We start from the raw sequence: 20864 nt of genomic DNA, 5'->3' as shown, positions 1-20864 counted from the left end.
AAACTAAATATGCCCAGTTCCCTCAGCCTCTCTTCATGTATCATACACCCACTAACCATTTTCACCACCCTCCGCTGGATGCTCTCCAGTTTGTCCACATCCTTTCTGTAGTGGTGGGGCCCAAACCTGGACATAGTACTCCAGATGTTGCCTCACCAGTGCAGAATAGAGCAGAATAATCACTTTACTCAATCTGCTGGCAACGATCCTACTAATGCAACACAGTATGCTATTAGCCTTCTTCACAACAAGGGCACACTGTTGGCTCATATTCAGCTTTTTCTCCACTGGAACCCCCAGGTCCTTTTCTTCAGAGCTGCTGCTTGGCCAGTCTGTCACCAGGCTGTAGTGGTACATCAGATTGTTCTGTCCTGAGTGCAGGACTTTGCACTTGTCCTTACTGAATTTCATGACATATCTTTTGGTCTAATCCTCCAATCTGTCTAGGTCTCTCTGAATCCTAGCCCTACCCTCCAGGGTATCTATTACTCCCCCCAGCTTGGTGTCATCCACAAACTTGCTGAGGGTGCACTTCATGCTATCTTCCAGATCATTGATGAAGATATTGAACAAGACAGGGCCAAGACCAATCCCTGGTGCACTCTTGTACTCTACTTGATACTAGTTGCCAACTAGACATTGAGCCATTGGGCATCTTTACACATACTCCCGAGGGGGGGGGGGGGGGGCTTTAATTAGAGCAGCTCTGAGAGCCATTTATCCAATTCGTATTTCCTTAGCTTCCTTGAAAGGATGTTATGAGAGACTGTATCAAAAACCTTGCTGAAGTCAAGGTAGATCACATCCACTGCTCTTCCTGTATCCATCCTTGAATGATCATAAAACCCCTTGGAACCTGCTAGTTGAGTGCCCAAAGGCCAGTGACTATACAAGTGAGTGCTGAGAGCTGGTCACTGAGAAGCCAGCTTTGGCTTATATAAAATTGATGGAATATATCAATTAGACACTGAAGACCTGTCCCTCATTTAACCCAGCGCAGGCAATATTAAAGGGCCTTTAATCAAGTGTCATTTGCACTGATTAAGTAAGTTCCTTTTAACACCAGACTAGTAAAGGTGCCTTAATATAAATGAGGTTCAAGCACTGTATGAGCAATGAAGCTAAAGAGATGGAAAACCTAGCATGAGGGTACCAAACCTATTATGATGAGAAGGTTATGCTAACTTGTGTATTGAATGCAGATGAGAAAAGAAGTAGAGGACAGACAATAGAATGCAGCTGAGCTAGGAACTGTCACCAGAACTAAGCTAGATGCTTAAACTGATTTTACACACACATGTATGGTGACAGAATGATGTGAAAAGTGAATATACACTGTGTATATGGAAGTGCAGCCATATGATAAATGGAGAGGCACATATCAAGTTATGCAAGTGACTGAAACATTTGCCACTCACCCGTGAAGCTTACCACATACCTGCAGTTTCATCACCTGCCCACTGTGCCATCTCTCTGGGATTTATTCAAATGTTTCAAGCCTGTGGCTATACTGAACAGCTGCCATTTTTTATTTTTTAAATAATTTTGACAGAGAGATGTTGTATTGCATAAATATTGGTTCATTATAGCTGGCAAATAGATCAAACATTATGCAGAAGACCACATAATGGACAAAAACAAACCTCTGCCCATTTTAAAGCAAGATGACCTTTTCAAGACTCAAATGCAATCTGTTTTCTGCTTGTAAGGAAGGGCATAGCATTCTGTTCAGAGGAGGATATTAGCATTTCCCTGCCTGGAGTGGGGAGGTATTTTTTTGTACAATTGACATGGCTGAGATATTTCAGAAGCATGAGATGCAGGAATCTCATTCTAAAACATATGTCCAAGGCTCATTTTTGTATCACAAAAGCAAACTAAACCTCTAGTGGCAGTACGCTGTACTGCCAAGTAGGCAAAGTCTAAACAAGTTTATTCATTGCTACTTGGGATAACTATGGTGGGAAGAGCTGTGGAGTGGCTCATTTAATTATGGGGACTTGAAAGTGGCTGCAGGAACATAGGGCTGGTCACAGGATAGGGGTCTGTAACAAGAAAAGACCAAAGTCATTAAAGTTATTCTTCCTTTTATCAGACCTTAAACCAGCAGATCATAGGGTAGCTTCTTCACTAGCTTGATAAATGGCTTGGATTGTTTGCCTGCCTGAGAACAACTAATCGACTAAGAAACGAGCCATTTACCACCTAAGGTGGGATAACTTTTGCATCCTACACATCTTGATTAGTGTGTCACTCTAATCAATACCTCCAGATGCTCCACCCCCCCGCAGTTATGCAACGTTATAGCTTAATAAAAAAAAAAAGAGAATTAGCCTAACACTCTTTAAATTGCATTTTATGATTTAAAAAAGTAATTTCCAAATACTTCTGTAAGATTTTTTTCTGCATCCAGGGTGATGCGTACAAGGTCTTTTCAGTAAGAGAGCCCACTATCACCAAAAACATTCCCAGGTGCTTTATGTTGCCTTACCTAGCTCCTGCTATTTCCTGTTTTCATGGAGGTGTTTTGCGTAAAGGAGAAACCCTGCTAGGCTTTACTTTCAAAACATCAGTGACTTTACTGCTTTGCAGCTGACAAGCCTATTTGTCATGTAAGGCAGCAATAGGCATAGGCCCACCAAGAAAACTATAAGCCACTCTTACGAAACTCACCAGATACATAACAAGAGATTCTGGGGGACAACAAAATTGAAAACAGGGATAGGAGGGACAAGTGACTATCAACAAAACAGTGAAATAGACCATACAGGAAGTACTCTCAACTCAACACAATAAATCAACTTGGAAAACAATGTCTCAAATATAATAATTTATGCAACTCTAATGATCTTAAGCGTCACTTAACATTGCAACAGGTACACAAGTTTTGGGCACAAAGATGTGATCTTCACATTGGTGGCTGCTCTTTGAATTCTGATAAAGCCTGATCTGGGAGACTTTACTGTATGGGGGAATCAGTTCTGCATTTTCCATGTGCTTTGAATAGGGTGGCAATTCAGTATCTCTGGAGATGATCTGTGTTTCAGCAGATGTGTCCTTTTTCCTTCAGTTCAAATCTCTGTGAATATGCCTCCTGTGCAGAATCAAGAAGTTGTAGGAGCCAGTTTTAATTTGATATGTTTGGGCTGCAGAGAAATCTTTAGGAACTGCTGCAGGCCACCCAGATCTCTAAGTTCTCTAAAGAACTGAGATGTGGGTCCAAGCAATTTTAGGACATTCCCTCCTTCCCCCTTGGCCATTCACAAGTGGGCAAGAACTAAACAGTGAGTGATCTGAGGGTCAGAAGTTGGATATATAAAGGCATCCAAAGATCTGGGGGCTATAGGATAACTTTGGTAGCTGAGAGGCAGGTCAGGTGGAAGCATATGTTGGGAAGACAGGGAATGATCCAACAGCTGGGAGGAGGCAAAAACCTGGATTTGTGTCCAAGGAGAAATCTAGCAGCTAACGAAATCTAGCAGCTAACAGTTAGGTACAGTTGCGAATCTTTTCCTTGGGAAGCAGGCGTATTCCTGCAGCACGGAAGCCGATTTGGTCAGGAATTTTATCTGGAGATAGCAAACACGTTGCAACACCTAAAAAGTAGTTCTGATTGATGACTGGGTCCAGTAGGGAGGGAAAAGCTGGCTTCTGAGAAGTTGATTGGGCATTGGTTGATAGTGAGGGGGAGGGAACTGGGAGCTGGGCTAGCCTGATGTACTTTCAAATGGCAGAAGGTTAGGCAACTGGGCAGAGGATGGGATGCTTTTGAGAGAGGAGAGCCCGTCTGCTGCTGCATATTTTCACCTGCAGCACTTCAGCACAGTCTGGAGGGGTTGGTTATTCTGTAGCAGTTCACTTTAAAGAGTGAGTACTGGAGCTCAGCTGAGTGGGCCTAGTTCCTGGGTAGCCACTGCCACGCTCTGATGCAGGCTAACCCTCAGCAAACATGGAAATTTTAGAGTCAGTATTCACATGAGTTATTTGGCTAAGCCTTTTGGATGATGCTTTCCCAAAGGCAATCAATCAACCGACCCAATTTACCGATCGATACATACAGTAATACACAGAGTAGATATAGGTCACTCTTGAGCTGGGACTCTGTAAAAGCACAAGGCCCTTGCAGTTGTATTAATTTATCATGTTTAACAGATCTAGGAAATTGCTTTTCCTCATCTGACATGTGAATAAACATCTTTCAATGTTTTTTAGATCTCAGCTGCTATGTTACACTTTTTGTATGCCTAGTAAATAAAAGGTTTGCAATTTTAACTGCTGCCACTGTGTGTGGTGTTATTTCAGATACTTTTGCTAACATAATGACTAGGCTTATACTAGACACTATTATCACAATATCTTATGAGTCAGAAGAATGAGACATGCTAGCTGGGCAGGCTGTGTTAAAGCTTGGAACCAGGAGGGTAAACAAGGATTTCAAGTTAAAGGGCTTTTCCCTTAAAGCTAGCTTGTCAAGCATATAATTAAAGCTCTTACCCCTCTTCACCAAGACACAGAGAACAGGTAAATTACTTCAAGCCAAAGAAACAGGCATTTTCTAGTGGGCTTGAAATAATAGTTTGGGGGGTTGTGAATATGTCTACTGTTCATGGAAGTCAGGGACTGATAACATCATCTTGAGCTAATCTTAGAGTGGGCAAGTGTTATGCAAGTTTTCTACACACAGCTGTGTTAAAGCAACTCAGCCTGACCTTAAATATCCCCCTGCTATACCAATCCCAGAACCTCAGACATCTAGAGGCCAGATTTAAATTCTGGCCTGAACATCCAACACAATCCACATGCAGCTCTGCCAATGCACATCAATTCTGACATTTAACTTTAACTGGTATTCCACTCTACAGGGCTTAATGCAACTTCTAATACATCTCAATCCTGATCTGTTAGGACCCTTGCTGTTTTATTTTGGAGGGCCCCATACAACACTGATGTACTGCCATCCCAGTCTCTAAAACCATCTCCTCTTCGGGTCCTTTCTTGGATAGGGGAGAGTGGATGTGCTGTGGTATTGTATATCGTAGAAATGTGAAGCAGAAGAAGAGATGAACTAAGAACAATTCATGGGTCCTAAAGCAGAATCTGAAATCAAGCCTCAGGAGCTGACAGGCTAATTCGCTGAGCTACTGACTCATCTCCATGACCCTGTTACTAAAAAGTGAAGATTAGACAGGCTCAGAGTGGTATCTGTTATCAATTCATTTCATCCATGGAAAATTGTTTATATATTTTTAAAGACCTTTATGATGCTCTTGGGATCTCTGGGGGTATGGAATCTGCATTTCCTCCTGGAGACAACTGGAAGAACTTGAGGGTTTTTTTGGTCTTATTATCAAAAATAACCAGAGTGGGTGAGAGGTTTCTCACCCAAGGAGCAGAAGCAAGTAGTAATCTGAAAGCTGCTCTCTGAGCTGTCTGCGCTGGGTTCCTAGTGTAAGCTTACTGTGCTCTAGCAAAACAGTGAAAAGGATGTGGTGATGTTTGCAACTCTGATTCTGTTGTGCCAGTGATGGCTATTGATTCAGCAGCACATGTACCAGTTTAACTGTGTAAGGTCACCCAGATTCCTCGGGTTTCTAAATTCCGCCTCAGGAAATTCAGCGTCATAGACTTCCCATTAGCTACAACACATTGCATTGTTCTCTCAACACAACTGTGGGGTCAAGTATTTGGTCACATTAAAAAAAAAATATTCTTGCTTTTAAAATGCTTATGTGTGAACAATAACCTTTATGAAAACAATGGACTGCTCACGTTGGCTCTGGGTGAGGCATAGTGCAGGCTGAAGCTTTAAAAGCTTCTTTCACATATCTCTACCAATGCATCTTGCTCCTCCCCTGCAGCATCCTTTGGACCTCTTAGAGGTCTTCCAGCTGGACCTCAGCCCACACACAGCTCATCCAGTACTTTTTGGCCTTGCTCTGCCCATTGTTTTTACTACTTATAAAACCTCAAATGAAAAATGTATGAAGTATAAGAGTAAATAAAAGAAAGGAAAAAAAAAAAGAAAAAAAGAAACACGCTCATGTACACTTACACTTGGAAAAATACACATCAGAACAACTTCCACAAACTTGTACCCAACAAGAGTAACTTTGTGTTTAATGCTCTTGACTTGGTCCTAGGATACCTGGGTTGAGAATCTTAACTCTTAACTACTAAAATTTTTCTCTATGCCCTTGGATAAGTCATATAGGGTATGCCTATGTCACTGAAGCAGAGGATATATACCCTGCCTATGCGCTCCACACTTGAAAACCTTGGACTTGAGGCAGTGAAAATGACTTAAGAGGTACCCTCGGCACTGCACTCAGGACCTAGGTTTCTGGTATGCTCAAAACCAGCAGTCTGTGGTGCTCCCAAGTTATACCAAACTACCTCCATTCCAGTGAGAATAGGTAGGTGGGGCATATTTCTGTGACTGGGTACCTACTCTATTATTGTGATGTAGTTGTACCTCATTCCCCTCTGCAGCAGAAGCTTCCTTTTGTGTGCATGTCCAGTGCCAAGCATAATGGGGCTCTGCTTTAGCTGGAACCTCTGTAATTCAAATAGCACTCATCCACAATGCCACAGTTCCAGCACATGCTCCATATCTCCCATTTCCCATCACTGAACACTGTAACATGACTATTTAGCATTTTCTACACTACATAGTATATCCACTGGATTTCATGCATTACTACTGCCATGTAATCCTACTCCACACATGCCCAGCAATACTTTACAGGTCTCCCTTGCTAACCATGGTTTCCCCAACCATGGTTTTGAGTATCCACGCTTCAGAGAAGGGGAGGGGTACAGTCTGAAAATACCCCCATGGCCCCCCTGCCTTGCTCATACCTCTCACTCCCCTCCACAGCCCTGCTTGTGTTCTTCACCCCTCACCCACGGCCCCTGCTCCCCCAGCCCTGCCCATTTTGCCAACCACGGTTTTGCCAACCACGGGAACTTTTGGGGTCCTAACCCCCATGGTTGGCAAGGGAAACCTGTACATGCAATTTTGCTTTCTCTTAGATGATGGCTCCTCAGGCCATAGTGATTGCTTACTTTAAAAAATGTTGAGGACCCAATCACACTCAGAGATCTTAGTAGGAATTGCTGGATGCTCAGTTCTTTTCAAACTGAGACCAAATACAGATTAAGGAACTTACATTTAGGCATGCAATTTTGAAAATCTTGGTCTTGGTGTAGAAATGGTCAGTTCTGCTTTTTATGGTGCCTCCTATAAAATGTGCACCCTCAATTTTTTTGAAGTGCTGATGATTCACATTGTTTACAGCACCTGACTCAACCACAAGAGGTAAAGGACAAACCATGTTCATCATATCCACAGGCCTCTGATTGACAGCTTTTGCCCATACTATTTCCTATATAGGTCCTCTTATCAGAGAAAGACTCAAGGTGCCATCACATATGTCCTGATATCTTCAAACAATTGCTCCTTCTCTGACAGGATGAAAAAAAGAGGCTCCTTTCACAACAACTGCTAGGGCTCACCTTTCAAGGACACTTGTATACTTATGATCTTAGTAATAAGGAATAGGATTCGTACATCATTTTAGGTCTGTCTACAAATAGCCAGACAGAGTGGCTTGCTTAATAGTCATTCTTTGCTAGGGAAATAGCCTTTAGAGTGTGTAGCCTAACATGGACATTACATTTTACATGCTGCAGCTGGTCACACACCACTTCCTGGGCTGATTTCAATTTACTGTTGTTCGAATTCCAGGTTCAGAGACTCGAGGAAGTGAGAGACTGAAAAAACGTTGAGAGTTGCATTACTACAGCCCAGTCCTTAGCCTATGCTGAGCAGCGCAGAGTGCCAGCTGGTACGTAAAGATCACCTTTGTGCATTTCTAATCACAGAGCATCTATATGTAGCACTAATCACTGGCAGAAATTGGAGAGCTCTGAGGGCTGTTATAATTTATGTGCCTTTAATGGTCCTAATGAGGGATGGAACTGTAAACAGAAATTAGCACAGTGCCAGGCTGCTGCTGTCCATATTCTCCCTTCTTTGTCCATACCAGTCAGGATAGCAATGGTGAGCACCGTTGGCAGCAGCAGCATATGGGACAACATCAGTGGGAGCACTGCTGGTGGTGGTGGCTGGATGGGCAGCACAGTGGCTTCTGTTTTTGCACACCTTGTGCCCTAGAGCTGGCGTGGGCACTTTCCCTTCCTACTGACCAGAGAATCCTCTGCTAGGGAGAGGAGATTCTGTCAGGGTGAGTTTTGCCAATCACATGGATGGAGCTTACCAGCTGTGCAGGGCAATGCAGTTGTACTGCACCAAGGGATACAGCTTCTGGTGTCAGACTCATTGCTTTAGCTGCATGCATGAACTGGAAAGTCAGACACCTAAACTTTTCAAAAATGGTTTTATTTGTTAATGGAACAGAGTGGAGCATCTGTCCTTCCGTCACAACGCATCTGTAGAACTACACATCGCAGCAGCAACCTCAGCACTGTCCTAAGCCTTGTTGAATATCTTTTCTTTCCTAAATGTCTACCTTTCCTTCTCTGTTTTTGTTTCCTGTTGAACCAAGGAAAGTGACTTTCCTAGACACTGAACTGTTCATATAAAAGGTAGGCTGAGATGAGCTGGGTCTTCTCGGCAGTTGGTTTGAGAGGATTTACATTCTCATGGTATTAGCTATCAGCAAAGAAAAAAAAAAGGAAAGGAGGTTTTGAAGTTGCTGCTTGGGTATTTAAAGTTTATTGTGTTTTATGATCAAAGCTTCCTTTCAACCAGAGAGGTCAAGGAGAAACAGGGAAGCAGTGAGGCTGTGAACAATGACGTTACCTATTGCTGCCTAACACAGTCTGCAATGTTAATTATATTACTAATTACAAACAAACCTGTTGACTCCCTCTCATAGAGGGACTTTTTCATACACATGGGGGAACAAGGAAACTATATCTATTAAAATGAAACAGATGCCTCCTGTAATTTCCAAGTAGAATAAATAACTCAAGGAAGAATGTTTTCATTAGACATCTTACCCAAACTTATATGTTATACAACCCATTTCAAACTTAAGAGTGGGCAGAACAGTAAAACCAGAGTCAGGCACCCCACCTATATGATCTTCTGTGCAATTTTAAGGGAAAAATTGCTAAATTTTTAAAACAAAAAAAAATTAATTCCATGTTGGTAGATGGGAACACTTTCTCCCCATTTTTTCTTAATTTGAAAAAAGGAAGGGAGGGAGATAATGAGATCAAGTGGGGAAAAAGTTATTTTTGCTTTTTAAATTTTCCAGTGAAATAAGGGAGTAAGTAAGAAAAAGCTGGGGAAGGGGGTCTCTTTTCTATTGTTTCCAAAGAGAAAAAAAAAATCAAATAGTAAAATCTTGACTCTACTTAAGTCCAAAGAACTTCTGCCATTGACTCTGGTGGGGCCAGGATTTCACACACTTATTTTTTGTTACTTTCACTTATACATGAAGTTAAAAAATAAAAGAAAATGTTATTTAAAAAAAAAAAATCATGTGTCAGTGTCCATCACTTTTTTTAACCTTCCTCCCGTTTTGTTTCAGTGGCAAAGGGGGTGGGGAAGAAAGAAGTTAAAAAAAATGGAGAGAAGATGGAATTTTCCCATGATTTTCAAATGAACACCTAATGTGACAAATAATTTATTATTTTATTTTGATTTTTTTAAATGAGAAAAATTAGAATTTTTGTGAAAAAAAGTTTCCTTTGAACCAAACACTATTTTTCAACTCATTTTGCTAGATGGAAGTTGGATATAATCTTGCTTACAGCAAGCCAAATACATCATCTAAATGCCTGTAACCCTAACCTTGTTACTCAGCCAAAAGGGGAGAAGGGAGGACAGGAACAGTAGGTCTGAAAGGGAAGGACCCATGTTAAGAGAATGGATCAGTAGGCACAGAGGCTGCCCTTTAATTAAGAGATGAGATAGTCCTGATGAGTGTCAGATGAGGCAAGCAATTGGCAGGCGGAATGAGTCCTGGACACACAAACCCGGCCCGAAGCCAGAAGTGGGGAGAGAGCGAGAGAGAAGCTCAGCTGGCTGCTAGAGAAGGTGCCTTCTGGGGACACACAGAGACTTGGTAACTCTTGTGTTACAGGAACCAGGAACCTCTGTGACCCAAACACTATGAGCTCATGAGGAGTCGTGTGCTGGGGTGGGTAGCTTACCCTGCTCCTGTGATGTTTTTGTAGCAGGGATGAGAAAACACCAGTTGAAGTGGTAGCCCTTTTGTTTCCTTTGCCGTATTGTACCCAGGGAGGGAAGACATTTTTGTTAAACCAGCAGCTTACTTTTATGTTAAAGTTAGACCAGTGGACTGGATGGAGCTGTAGGGACATTTGTGGAGGTGACAGTGAGGTACTGGTTTGGTGCACCAAGGCCTACTGTCTTGAGAGGGCAGGGTATAAGCCATCTCTGGGCATGCCCCATGAGGTCTGAGGCCAGGGCCAGATACCCCGAATCTGAGAGGGCTAGGATTCATAAGCTGGGCCCTGGTGTGGTGGGCCTGGGCTGAGGCAGCCCACCTAGAAAAAGGCATGATTCTGGGGGTGGCTAGAGATCACAATTAGGCTTGACTGGGGAGGCTGCCTTAAAAGATCATGAGCCTGACTCCATAGAGTTTGGGGGAAAAGAAGTCAGGAGAATAGCTCACCAGGTGAAGACACATAGGAAGAAAGACTGCCTGGTCTCTGCCAACAGCCTCCCTTCCTGAAAACCCTTAAAGATCAAGTCGTGGCAGACAGGAGTGTCTGGGGAAGGGGACAGGCAATGTGGCAGGGGGTGGGGGGCACGTGGCCCCTGAGATTTCTGTGCCCGCAGTGGGGCACGGGGCTGCAGCCAGATCAGACCAGTTCTAGGCAGGAGCCATCTCCGTAGCCCAATTCCATGCCACTCCCCCTGCCCCACCTCACCTTGGTGGCCATGGTGGTGCGGTGCTCCCACCTGTACCAGGTCCTGCCTGCTGAGCCATGGAGGAAGATCCTGCCCAGGGCTGGTATGGCCTGGCTGCAGCCCCACGCCCCACTGTGGGTGTAAAAATTTTGGGAGGGCATGTGCCCCCTCACCACATTGCCTTGGCACCCCACCTCTGCTGTGTCACCTGTGTCCCCCCACTTCCCTGACATATTACCTGTGCCCTCTTCCATCCCCATAGACTTACCTGGAGGGAGCTGTGGGAGCTGCTCTCCACCAATGCTTGGCTGCCACATGCATGTGCATGCACACAAGCATGTGGCACCCCCTCTGTCCAATTGCCCTCCCCACTCCTCCCAGCCCCAAGCAGCCTCTTGCAGACTGGAATGCTGCCACCTTGCTAGGAGAAACCTGCAGTTTCCTATATTTTTCTCTATTAAAGGAGAAAATCCATGTTTCTCCACAGTGAACAGAAAACCTGTATCCCTGGCTCCAGTCATCTTCCTAAGAAATATTACATAATTTTCCTCAGGTTTGGGCCCCAACAATTCTCTTCTTGAGGTGGGGGAGGAGAGGGGACAGGGCCCTCAGGCCCTCATGTACTCGGTGCCTATGCTAACCAATAATAACTTAAAATCTGAGACCATACATGGACTCAGCAACTTGGAAAGATCATACAGCATCTGGTTGGCAAAGTTGATAGAACTGATGGGTCTGATTCATGTGCCTTTGTTTTATACCACTGCAACTTCATTCATTTCAACAGTATGGCTTTTGGTTTTCTTTGATCCTTATGTTGTCCATAGGCATCTTACCGCTGTACCTGCCCCCTAGCTGCCAAGATGAACAACTCCTTCCTTGCTATTCAGTTACTACCATCAAGGTTACACTATGGAGTGTTATGATGCTTCTGCTCCTTCTGTTTCCTTTACAATGCTTCCAGGCTCTCCATTGCAAGCTGTGAATAAGTAGTTTGGGAGCTGAACTCAGACTTCCCTATATTCTTCCACAGACACAAAATGCCAGGGCCTTTGTACACACCATGTTTCTTGCCTTTTCTTGTGCTGCAACGGCATGACTGTTCGCACAAATGGGTTTTCTGGATGCTTTAAAAGTCTTTCTAGTGCATTAAAGTAAAACTCCTTGGACGTAGTTTAGTTTGGCTCGCCACGTATTAAAGCATCGTTTCCATGGATCTGTTGTGTGCAAACAGAAAGGCACTCAAAGACTTGCAATAAGTCTCTTTGTCCACCAGATGGTGCTGTGACTTTTTTGTAGTTCACCTCTTTGAATTGCTTCCACTTTCAAATTGTTTCTGCTTTTTTTTTTTTCTCGTGGCGTGTGCCAACTCCATGCTCTGTGCTTTGCCACAGCTGTGTGGCAAAGCATGGGTTGGGGGGGCCTGGGCTGTTGGGGGGCAGTGCTGTACCATCCTGCTCTCCTACAGCATTGGCTGGGGACTGAGCTTAATTCGCTTGAAAACCAAGTGCGTACAAACACTGGTGTGACTCTCCAAAATAAACAAGTTTAAATTTTATAAACCTATTTAATTTAATGAGGATTAAACCCCATTGTGTGTACAGGTGACCCCAGTAAACAAAAGTAGATCAAATGACTGCTTGGTATAACCTTTTTAGTTCATGTTGTTATACCATAAACGACTTGGCCAGGTAGTACTATCTGTCAAAAATGAACTATTATAGTAACTTAAGAAAGCCATGCTCTTCTAGTATTCTATACAAAGAACTACACCTAAGAACATCAAACTCATGTTTGAGTGCTCACAGTCAAGCTTGCTCTCTAAGCTCTTGCTGCATCAATACTTCACACTAGGAAAAATTCTGTGGTATTTACATTTTCAGTGTTTTACTCCTGACACCGGATGGAATTGGGGTGGGGGGAGGGGGGATGGAGGGCATGACTGCAGGATTTGAGGCCCCTAGACTTGTTCACTGGGAACAGAAGGACAAGGGAGGGATGTGCTCCCACAGCCCTATTCCCCCTGTGGCTGCCTGGTTTACCTCCCTTTGGCCCTGCTGCCACCAGACTGCTGGCACCCTGCTGTTGTCCCATCAGATCCAGTCCAGGAGGAGATCTGCGGTCTGGATGCAGCCTGGGACCCAGGATGAGTTTGACACACCTACTGTAGAGCATCAGTCAAGTTCCCTTGAAAAATGTCTAGCATTTGTTGGAATTTGCAGCTAATCTCTCAGTTACAAAATAGTTTTCCACATTGGTGCATAATTATAAAGGAATACATCTCTGTGCTGATCCTCTCTAGATCTGTTTTTGACAGATAAATTATTTCATGACACAAGTTTTTATTTTCTGGTATTTATGCAGGGGAAGTAAAACACAATTAGGTTGCACGACACCTTTCTCAACCTGTTAACTAGTGAGGTAAGGAAACAAACTGATAAGTGCTTCATTTTTCAGCCTATGCTTTAGCTCTTAAAACTTCTTACAATTTATACTCCCATGTGAGTGTCCTGGGATTTCTTACAATGAGCAAAGCCTCCAAAATATCAAACTACACCCTACAGTCCTTACCATGTTCTGCTGACTGTGTCATTAATTGTCCATTTGAACTCTAATTCTGTACACTGGATTAAGTCAGGGTCAACTGAATTGATTTCACTGGAGATATTCTATTTTTTTGGTAAAACCAAGAACAGAAGTTGACTTGGTATATCTCCTTTTTGGGATAATCAGATGATGTGAGCCTAAGACAAGTTAGGGTTGGAACTGGAATTTGACAGTGATTCTGTAAACCTACCATTTCATTTTTCATTAGTAAAGCCTCCTCCCATGAAATGACCTAATGAATTTTGATAAGGTTATAAATTAAAACAAGAGTTTTCCAAGGCCAGCCCCACAAGTTGTATCCTATAACATGCTCTCTGAGTTGCATTCTTTCTGCTTCAAACATTATTCTATAGTACCACATACATTTTGCAGGGCTGAGGGTAACACACAATTTTTTGTCAGTGCACTAAGGTCATATGAGGGCACACAGTATACTGATATGAAAAATTAGAATGATGGGATTTTAAAATGTAATTTTTCTTGTTGTTCTGACTCTAGTTGAACTGAAGTGCACACAAAACTTGTCTGACAGTAAATAAAATCAAAAGCTGCCATTTTCAAAGGCATTGGTAAGATTTAGAGATGACTTGCATTAAAATCAATGAAACATATTTTATGCAAAGTTATGGCCAGATTTTCAGATACTGTCATCATCAACTCGCTCCAATCTCTTTTTAAACTTTTATCTTTTAAACTGAAACCATTTCTTCTCTCCCTCTGTTTTAACTCTTCCTCTTAAAACTGTTCTCTCTGGGGAAGTCTTGTCTACACCGGAAATAAAAAATGTTCTGATACCCAGGCTGAAGGTCAGATGGCGACAACATACCACAGCCCACAAGAAATACTGGATATTTGCTCAACGCAAGATGAGAAACTGTAAAACAAGACAGGCAGGTCTGATACCAGTGTACAAGCATGTCTATGACTAATTCATTAAGGCTAGCAAATTCATCCTCCAAATAAGACCCTCTAAGAATTGCACTGCAATCCAATATTTTTTCTTTTTACTATGTAAGACTTTAATTTGAGAAATTCAACAGTTTTCTCTTTTAGTTAAGGACCTGCTTGTTTTTACCCCCCCTTCATTTGGGCTTCTTCACATTCCCAATGTGACCCAGGCATAAATGTTGATGTGCTGCCAAAAACCCTTGTACTTGTTGTCATTTAATGTACTTTCTAAGCCATTCCAACATAGTTTGGATAGGAGATACATTACTTTCCATTGTTTTTCCAGCTAACCTACATGAGGATCTGACTCTCTATGGGACTCTGTCCCATTCCAATGAAGTCCTGGAACAGGATTACAATTTGGTTTGTATCTGTCTTGCTAGATATGCTATTTGTTCATCGGTTCTTATCATTTATAGTAAAATTCTGGGTATTATGATGTTTCCAATCACAAAATGCTTTTGCTATCAAGTTATATTGTGGTCTTGGTTACACTTGGGGAAATATGCTGAAATCAGTGGGGTTGCACTCAGAGAGCACAGTACCAATGTGAACTTAAAGGGAGTTAGGGGGAAATATGTAGAATGACAGAGAGCAGAGATGGCAGAACATCTTACTGAACATTCAAAGCTTTCGCCTGACCCTAGAGAAGCCAATAGGAGTTTTTTTAATTAATGGCAACAGGAGGAGAATATGACTTTCACAGTTCCTGTTTCTACTTGCTGCAACACAGATGCATCCCCTACCTTGCTATGGAATAAAAGAGGGCAAACTCTTCGTTGCTGTGGCAACGGGAGAGATGACTCTTTGCTATCATGTTCTGTTGTAATTTTGAAGCTCAGCATCTGTTTTGTGGCATGTCATGTGTTTCTCTCCTGGATCAAATTAATGTTTTCTTCCTCTGCAAAACGCCCATCAGGGAAAGGGCAAAGAAGAAAACCATCAACACAAACAGCCTCCAGATGCCTCTTCACCTCCCCCCCACTTCACATCTGCTGTAATTGTTAAATCATGTTTGCAAATAACAAGTGAATGCTGCCTTGTACCTCTCAACCACTCCCCAAGATACAGGAGATGAATGCAGCCAGCACTCTGTACATCCCCTCAATGGATATGAGGGATGAAACTCAATTAAACTGGTTCAGAAGAATGCCAAGGTCTCTTTTAGGGAGATTATCAGTTGAAGTCTGCACAGAATTTATAGCTTTGGCTGCCTTCCTTTGCCATCTTTTTCTTACTAAATCTCTCACTTCTGTGGCACTTGGATTTGTTGACCTCTCATCTTTGGGTTGTTAACACCCCTTGCAGCTCAGAGCAGTGTGGAGGCAGCAGAGGAAGCAACAGCGGACAGAAATAAGATTAATGACATGCTGACCGAGGTCAGCAGCCCCTCTATGAACAGACACAGGCAGGCAGTCCAAATGACACAAGGCTGCAAGTGAGATTTTGCTGTCCCATGCCTGGTCTGCTCTTTTTTACAGTAGACATATTCCCAAGTTGACATTCAGAAAATCCTGCTTAGGGAGCAAAAGCACACAAATCTCCCCACTGTGCCCAGGGGCTGAAAACATGTGTTTTCTGGTTTGGGCCTACCTAGCTTAGGTAAGTGACAAGGACCAGATTCCAAAGAAGGCAAATTGGAAAATCTGAACTGTGCTGATTTACATCTACCTGCACTTGAAGAATCACAATGGGCTTTACAAATATTAGTCACTTAAACCTAACCATATTCTTTCTAAGGAAGTGTTGTGAAGTATTTCCCCTGTGTAGAGATAGTAAAACTCAGATAGAGAGAAGTTAAGTGATTTGTCCAAGGTCATACAGATCATATTATAGACTAAGTCTCTTGATTCTTGGTCCTGTGTACAGTTTGTGGTGCCTCACAAATGCAAAAGTCCTTGTGTCTTCAAACACAGTTTTCTGACTCAAAAGGAGGATAAAACTTTCTTAGCACACATCCTTGAACATTTAAAACTCCAAAGGAGATATTGCATCATGAAATGAATAGCACACAATGAACAGGGACCTGCAAACCATAGTAAGAAAGAATAATTTTACTCATACTTTCTATCCCAGAGGAGTTTGAAGTGATTTTTCTACATAAGCTGGCTTAGGATTCTTTGGGCAAAGAATGGGAACATAAATGGACCGTTATCTTATTGGTGGAGCTAGAATTAGTCTGGCAGATAAGTGTATGGCATGCCTCCTTTGTCAGGGTGCCTCCTTATTCTCCCAGAGCTCAGCTTTTTAAAAAAAAAGGCTCTAGGTACTAGAATTGATTCAAGTGAACAATGTGCAGACATGTCCTGGGATAGGAGACAGACATTCAAAAAGCCTGAGCCTGAATTGATTCAACATTTGCAGGTTAGTCTAACCTGGCTAGGCTGAATCAGTTTCCAATCATACAGACAATCGCTCTGGACTGAGGAAACTCAGGCACATGACTGCAGTGGCTCAGGCTAGAAGCTGGGGGTGCTAGACCCCTTCCACAGAGATAAACTAAGGAGGGCGTGGGGGGGCATGGCCAGGCCCCAGCAGGGCTCTGATTAGGGAGGGGTGTGAATCCCCACCCTGCCTATACTGTCCCAGGCTTTTCTCCGCTCGCTGCTCAAGGGGCAGGCGTGTTGCCAGCCTGCAGTCCTGGGCTAGCACTCTGAGGCAGCGCACGCATCTGTTGATGATACAGAGCTTGTCACTCTCCCTCCCTGCTTCTGTATACTGTCTGTAGAAAACTGACAGGAAAGCAAGACAGGGGAGGGGGGAGAAGGGAGCTGATAGCAGTGTCTATCATCCTTATGTCAGTGTTTATTGCCCCATTAAGAAAACAGAGAGATGTTACCAGTTATCTGTTGATTCAGCACAGACCCAGCATGTGGTCTGCTGGCTAATACACAGACACCTCTCAGCAAGGCAGAGGGGAGGGGAATTCATGCTTAGCAGAGAGTGGTGAGCGGGAGGGAGGGATTAAACAGCTCTTCTCAAACAGCGTTTCCAAGGTAGGACATTAAGCTACCTGTTGATTAGCTCCGAAAATCCTGTCTGCCTCTGTTATTTCCTACAGCATGGACTGTAGCCAGCAGATGCCTGCAGAGACTTCTGAATTCCAGTGAGACAGCATAAGGGAGGGGCCAGCCCTGCTGGAGCAGAGAGCCCCGCCCAGCCAGAGAGCATGCCAGGATGCTGGGGGAGTCTGATCTATCTTAAACCAGCAAGGGGTCTGGGACAGATTTTGAATAAACCGGCGTGAGCCAAATCAGTTAAGTCTGATACTACATTCAACTAGGTTTATCTCAAACCAATTTCAGCCATTCTCAAACTGGTTTATGTGCACTGAACATCTGTTCTGTTACAGGTTTAAACCAGTTTCCGATCACTTAAACTGGTTTATGTGTAATGTCTGTCCCTAGCCCTGAAGTTTACAGAGAGTTCTGAGAACATATCTACACTGCTAACTAGCCATACGAGAAGGCACCATACTGAAACATATCATATGCTTCTCCTGCCCCCCACCCCAAATTAATTAGTTTTCCTGCAGCATTGCATGAAGGCAACAAAATGATTTCTGGCTTGGGAGAGAGCACTAGGAGAGAAAACAGGGCACTGCCTACCATGTCACTAATGTACAGCCAGCATCACTCCACTGCTCCCCTCATTCCCAATATATCTCCCATCAGTAGAAGCATGTTTTCAAACTATAGTATTAGACAGTGCAGTTTTCTGTTTTTAAAACTCATCTCTCATGGAACATAAACCAATTAAATGACAAAAAGCAAAGCTTCACACAGAATTATGCTCTTTGAGAAGATATAGGTTATCAGTCATTTCTTTGGGGACTGATCTTGGGACCAGTGAGACTGAAGACATAGCATTCATTAATGACTTGGAAGAGGAAATGGGCAGCAAAAGAGTTGTTTGCTATGATATTCAACTCTTTCACTCACAGTTAATGGCAAGACATTTCAGGAAGTCTTAAAGACACCTACGATCATGCAGCTTACATTAAGCTGGGTGATTGTAGATTGGGTTCAGGGTGTGCACACTTTTGCTGGTGCCAGGAGCTGTGCCACAAACCCAGCCTAAGAAAGTTGGGGTGTGGAGAGGGATGAGTAGGATCGGGGGAGGGGGGAAGCAGCAGGTCCACAGGGCAGGGGGGCATTGACAGGTCCAGGGTGGTGGGTGGAATGGGGAGTGGGCTGGAGGGTCCACAAGGGGAGGGCTGGTGGGCCCACTGTGGGAGAGCTGTCTGTGGGGGGATGGAAAGTCAGAGGGCGGGAGTGGGGGAAACGGGTAGGAAATGTTCAGTCCCAAGGCTCGGGTGAGCAGCTGGGGTGTGCTCCAAACATGCAGATATTCATTAGATTGTGTTAATCCCTTCACAATCTAACTTAGTTCACCTCCTCAGGTGAACTAAGTTAGACTGGGCTGGCCATTTTTTGCTTGATCTAACCTCCCCAAACATCTGTACAGTGTGGCACTTAGATTGACCTTAGTTACACTTTGATCTAAGTGTAACATCTGGACGTAACCTATGTGAGCAACTGGGACATGCTCCTACAGATTCATCCAGCTAAATGAGATGCAGAGAACTGAATGCATGCTGAAGATGTTCTACCTTTTAGGTTCTAAACTTCACCAAAACATCAGATAATCACTATATGTAAATGTAATTTGTTAGCTCACATTTTGACTGCTTGCCTTGGATCTAGCGAACTTACAAAGGGTGCTGAAGTCAAATTTGTCCCTCAATTATTTTTACCAAAAAATTTTAAACTCAGAAACTGTAGCTGAGGCTGTCGATTCACAAGACAAAAACAAACAGGAAGCAGTAGTGTAGGGTTTTCATCATGCTGCTTTGTCAAACCTTCTAAGAATCCATCTCTAGGTTAAAGGGTGGTTCAGACTCAGACCAGCCTTACGCGATGCCCACTGAGGTCAATGCAAAGCCTACATTTGACTTCTGTGGGATTAGCAAAAGATTGGGAGTCAATTCAGTCTTTTAACTCTCAGTCCTCGAATAAAGATGCCAGTTAAAATCTATTATGTCGATTTCTGTGAATTGGACTATTGTGCATTAAAAACTCATAGTTGGTCAGACCCATTTCATATACAGCTATGGAATTAACGACAGAATTTTGTCACTAACTACCTAAGAAACTAGAGAATAGGACCTATTTAGACACGTAAAATAGGCCTGATTTTAGAGAGGTTGCGTGCCTGCAGCTCTCTGAGTTATTTAAGCCTAGTTATTTAAGAACTGCAGGTGGCATTTGGCTACTGGTATTAATTGGCATTTTTTCTAATTACAAAGGCTAGTGCTTACTGCAAAGAAGACCACCAGCCTCTAATACCGACCATACCTCTTTTCAGTGCCTGTGCACTGACTGAATATGGTCCCTTTGTGACCCATCTCTTGGATTTGCTTGCTGAGTCAGAGGGGGAATTGGGAAGCTTTTTCCTCCTTGAAAGCTGTTGATGTCATTGACAATTATAGCACAATACATTTCCTTTACTATATTTGACTACCTGCCTTCCATAATTAAGCAGCTGATAATGCATATTTTGGTAATAAATGCTAAGTATAATGGCAGTGTCCATTGCCAGTGTAAGTGTCTGAAGATTCTAGCCCCGACATTTCCAGACCATATGACTTCTAGGTGTTTTAGAAGTGAATATACAGTATCTAGTGATAGAAGAGGGATGTGGAGGATATCAGACCTCTTCCCATGGGGGGCCCAGGGCCTTTGGGCCCCCACCTATGCTAACCAATAATAATTTCAAATAGGAGACCATGCAAGGACTTGGCAATTTAGGAAGATCATACAGCATCTGATTGGCAAAGCTGATAGAACCAATGGGTCTGATTCACTTGCCTTTGTTTTATACCACTGCAACACCATTAACTTCAACAGCATGACTTTTGGTTTTCTTTGATTTCTTCATTGTCCATAGGCATCCTACTGCTGTTCCTCCTCTCTAGAAGTCAAGACAAGCAACTCCTACCTTCAGATAACATAGTGATATCTTGGAAAATGTTGCTGTCTCCTAAACATTCTGCTGCCAGCATTTCTGATTAGTAGAAATGTTTTTTTGAATTTTCAGTTACTTTGTACAAAGAGGTCCTGAACTCCAAAGGACAAGCAGAAGAGATAATTCCCTAACAAGCAAAGCCTGAAGGCTTAATTGAGCCCTGACAAAAGCAGATGCAATTCCATTGACTTCACTGGAGTTACAGAATGTCCACCTAATGTACAAAAGGGTTGATCTATTTCTACTCTCATAGTTTAGCTCTGTGTTGCCTAGAAATCTTTGCTTTCAAAGTAATTAGCCATGTGTCAACATCTTGTAACATTGAAGTGCAATTAAATAAATGAATAATAGGCAGATGTACATTTTAAAACAT

General features: G+C 43.0%; 1 protein-coding gene across 2 annotated transcripts in view; it reads right to left on the bottom strand.

Annotated features, from left to right (window-relative positions):
• Nucleotides 1-20864, bottom strand: part of CACNA1C (calcium voltage-gated channel subunit alpha1 C) — a 774332-nt gene that overhangs the window by 159294 nt on the left and 594174 nt on the right. The window lies entirely within an intron of this gene.

The sequence above is a fragment of the Alligator mississippiensis genome, chromosome 4 (genome assembly GCF_030867095.1).
Source record: "Alligator mississippiensis isolate rAllMis1 chromosome 4, rAllMis1, whole genome shotgun sequence".
Lineage (NCBI taxonomy): Eukaryota > Metazoa > Chordata > Crocodylia > Alligatoridae > Alligator > Alligator mississippiensis.
This window is presented reverse-complemented; position numbering and strand designations above follow the sequence as displayed.